This window comes from Suricata suricatta, chromosome 11 (genome assembly GCF_006229205.1).
Source record: "Suricata suricatta isolate VVHF042 chromosome 11, meerkat_22Aug2017_6uvM2_HiC, whole genome shotgun sequence".
Classification (NCBI taxonomy): domain Eukaryota; kingdom Metazoa; phylum Chordata; class Mammalia; order Carnivora; family Herpestidae; genus Suricata; species Suricata suricatta.
Window position 1 is genome coordinate 108,473,245 of NC_043710.1, and position 4,093 is coordinate 108,477,337.

Here is a 4,093-nt window from a genome sequence, read left to right on the forward strand (position 1 = left end):
AAAAACAGAAAAAAAAATTAAACATTGCTGGTGGGAGTACGAGTTAGTACAGTCTTTACTGGGGACATCTCTTAAATTTACAAAGTATGTAACTTCTGACTCAGTAATTCCACTCCTAGAAATGTACACTACAGATATATTCACACATTGGCAAAGTTACAAATGGCCAAAATAATGCGCTATAAAATTGTTTGAGATAGCAAAAGTTTGGAAACAACTTATGTCTCCACCAAGGGAGAACTAGTTAAGTGAATTATGCTACATCTATTCTGTGCAGCCCTGGGAAGGAGGAAATGCCATCTACTAATAGGAATTATTTCCAAGATACAGATTTCCAAGCAAGATCCAGGAAGCTGAGGTGATATTCTTTCATTAATGAGAAAACCTTACACACAATTGCTTTAAAGGCACAAGCTGTCCCTGGAAGAATTACATGAGGCACTGGTAACATCAGTTGCCCCTAAGAAGAGTTAAGCTATGACTGTGGGAGGGAAGTTCAGAACACGAGTAGAGGGAAGACTTTAATCCTTTTAAACATTAAACCATATGAATATATTAGGTATTCAAGAAAAAGAAACTGGGGGCGCCTGGGTGGTTCAGTAGGTCCAAGTGTCCAACTTTTCATTTCTTTTTTTTAATGTTTTTATTTATTTTTGAGAGAGAGAGAAAAAAAAAAAGCGTGGGCAGGGGAGGGTCTGAGAGAAGGAGACACAGAATCCAAAGCAGGCTCCAGGCTCTGAGCTGTCAGCACAGAGCCCGACATGGGGCTTGAACCCACCAACTGTGAGATCATGACCTGAGCCGAAGTCCGACGCTCAACCGACTGAGCCACCCAGGCGCCCCAAGCGTCTGACTTCGGCTCAGGACAGGATCTCCAGGTTCCTGAGTCGGGCTCTGTGCTGACAGCTCAGAGCCTGGAGCTGCTTCCGATTCGGTGTCTGGCTCTCTGTCTGCCCCTCCCCCACTTGTGCTCTATCTCTGTCTGTCTCTCAAAAATAACCATTAAAAAGTAGAAACTGAATTAAAACTAACAAATAAATCATATGCCTTTTTAGTATATTCACATTGTGGTACAGCCATTACCACCATCCAACCCCAGAATTCTTTTCATCTTGTAAATCTGAGACTTTATACCTATTACACGGAGAACTCCATTCTGCCCCGCCCCCACCCCGGCACCCACCGTACTGTACTTGTCGTTTGTCTTTTTGTGACTGGCCTGTTTCACTTAGCATGCCAGCCCCAGGGCTCATCCATATCTTAGCTCAGTGCAAAATTTCCCTCCTTTTAAAGGCTGAATAACATTCCGGAATATGAAGATACCACATGTTGAATCCACTCATCAGGTGACGGAGAACATGAGTGTCTATGCACATGGGTGTATAAACCTCTCTTGGAGGCCCTGCTCTCGGTCCTTCTGGGAATACACCCATGCGTGGCACTGATGGATCACATGGTAATTCTGGTTTTAATTTTCTGAGGAGCCACCGTGTTTTCCATGACCGTTTTCCACAGCAGCTGCACCATTTTGCATTCCCACCAGCAAGGGTTCCGATCTCTCCGCATCGTCAGCAGCATTTGCTGTTTTCTGGGGATTTGCTTGTTTGTGTAGTTTTGAGAGAGAGAGAGAGAGAGAGAGAGAGAGAGAGAGAGAGCGAGCACACATGAGCGCAGCCCCATGTGGGACTGGATCTCATCAGCATGACATCATGACCTGAACTAAAATCAGAGTCCCACGCTCAACCGCTCAACCGACTGAGCCGCCCAGGTGCCTCTGTATTTTGTTTTTAAAGAGGCCGTCCTGATGGGTGTGAGGTGGCACGGAATATCTTTCGGGGCTCCGCGGCAGGTTCGGGGACATAGGTGTCAGACCCCGCAGACTCTGAGTGCTGCTGCTTACGAGCTGTGAGACCCTGGACATTGTCCTAGGCCTCAGTTTCCCCACTTGTAAAATCAGACCCACTTCAGAGGGCTGGTGAGATCTGAATGCACATAAAGCACCCGGGTCAAAGAAAGCGCCCGACAAGCATGTTATTATTTCTGCCTTAAAAGCCCCACAATAAACCAAATTCTGCTTTGTGCTGCCTCCTTCCGGACGAGGCCGGAGGCAAAGAGACACACCAGGCTCCTCAAGGAGGTTGTCTCCCTGGATGCTCCAGGACTTCATCCAACCCTCACCGACTCCCTTCCTTCCTGCTGCTGGCCCGACCTGCAGACCTCCCACCTGGGCCACATGAAGTGTGCTGGGAGGGAGGCTTCCGAGAAGCCGGCCGCAGTGTTCTCAGAGGTGAGGACGGCAAGAAACCCTGTTGACACAGTTATGTAAAGCCTGTCACTCAGTCCCCTGCCGATTACCTCTGCAGACCGTTATGCATATTAAAGAAGGGGGGCGGCAAATACAAAAGAAAAATAAGCGAGAAAGAGTGAGAGAGTGAACAAATCAGGATGCATGGGGGAATCCACGTGGTCGCCAATCTGTAACTGATCAGAGCAGCTACGCTGGAGCAAAAGCCCCAGCTCCTGCCGCCGAAGATCCTGCGATGGAGAAACGGTCCACAATGGGGTGTCTGAAATCCTCAGCAGAGTCCTGGGGCCGCCGGTTTAGGAGGCTCTCCCGCCACTCCCACCCTTTTTGCACCCAGTGAACCAGGCGCTGTAACAACGGAATCTGGTTCTGTGTGTGCCCCGTGAGTGTGCGCTTTGCCAGCCATCTGGGCCCCATCCTGCGCCGTTGGAACGACGAGCGACCCCGGACGAGTCGGGGGAGTTGGCGCTCGCCCGCGTCTCCTCCCTTTCTCTGCTCCCCTGCAGCCCCACCCGGACGTTCGCTCCGCACTGACGCCTCGCCGGCGGGGGGACGGAGGTTTTCAGCACCAGGAGGCGGTGGACCTTCCGCGGAGGCGCGCAGCGCACCCTCCTGAGGGCCAGAGCCGACTGCAACCTGCTCACCACGACCCCCGCCCCCAATCGCCGCCCCAGGCTGCGCTACCACACGCGGCGAGCGCAGCACCCGTGCGGGAGTCCAGGACGGCTGCGTGACCTTCCAGCGAACTCCGCCTCGGCCGGGGGGAGGGAGGCCGCCCCGGGGCCTTGCAGGCTGCGGATCGATCCCCCAGCCTCGGCCAACGCGAGTTCTCCGGGCCCTGGCCCCTCCCTCCCCGCTCTGCTTTCCCAGCCTCGCAGGCTTCCAACGCCTAGCTGCAGGCGCCCTCCCCTCCTTCCCGCAATAAAGTAAACCGGGTGCATATCCATCCCCCGCCCTCGCCCTCCTTCCTCCCCCCTCCCCCCTCAGCCTACTAACCCCGCGCCATGAGCTCGCCGCCGGCGGGCCCCTTCCACCCAGTGTATCATAATGCCCAGCGCTCTTCTCCTCCCCCTCTCTTAATCAGAAACGTGCTCGCGAGCCCCCCTCCCTCCGCTTGCATACATTAGGGTCTGCTTTGCATGCAGCGGCGGGCAGGGAGCGGAGGGAGAAGGGGCGGGGGCGCTGCTGCCCGCCTCTTCCCTCCGGGCCGCGTTAGCCATCCAGCTCCGGCTCCGTCTTAACGCCGCCTCGCCGGCGGAGCACGCCGCGGCCCCGGCGCCCGGGCTGCAGAAACACGACCCAACTCTCCGCGGAAGGGCGCGGGGGGCAGGGGTTCCAAGCCCCGAGTGCCAGGAGGTGGCGGGAGACCTGCCCCCGATGCGTGCGTTTGGGAGAGAGCTCCGGCCTGGAAATGGGAGGGGCCCGCTCTTTTTTTAATTTTTAAAGCGCGTTCATTGAGGGCCTTTCTGTTCTGCGCATAGTAAACTGGGCAACGCTTCCGTTCTGCGCATGGTACAGTCAGGGCTCTTTTATTCTAGAAGCGTTCAAGGTGGGCTAACCCATCTTGTGTCCGTGCCTCGAGGCGAAGGAGGCTCGCCCGTCCCCGGGCCGGCCGCCGCGCTCTACTGGAAGCTGCTCTCCCGGGCGGTTCGAGTCCCAGCGCATCCCGGGAACGTGTGTAAGCGGCCTCTCGGCTCTCGAGGCTGCAGGCGGCCGGGCTCCCTCCGCCTCCATCCTGCCCGCGGCGCTCGCCCCCTCCCCCTCTCCCCGGAACCCGCGCTCGGCGTC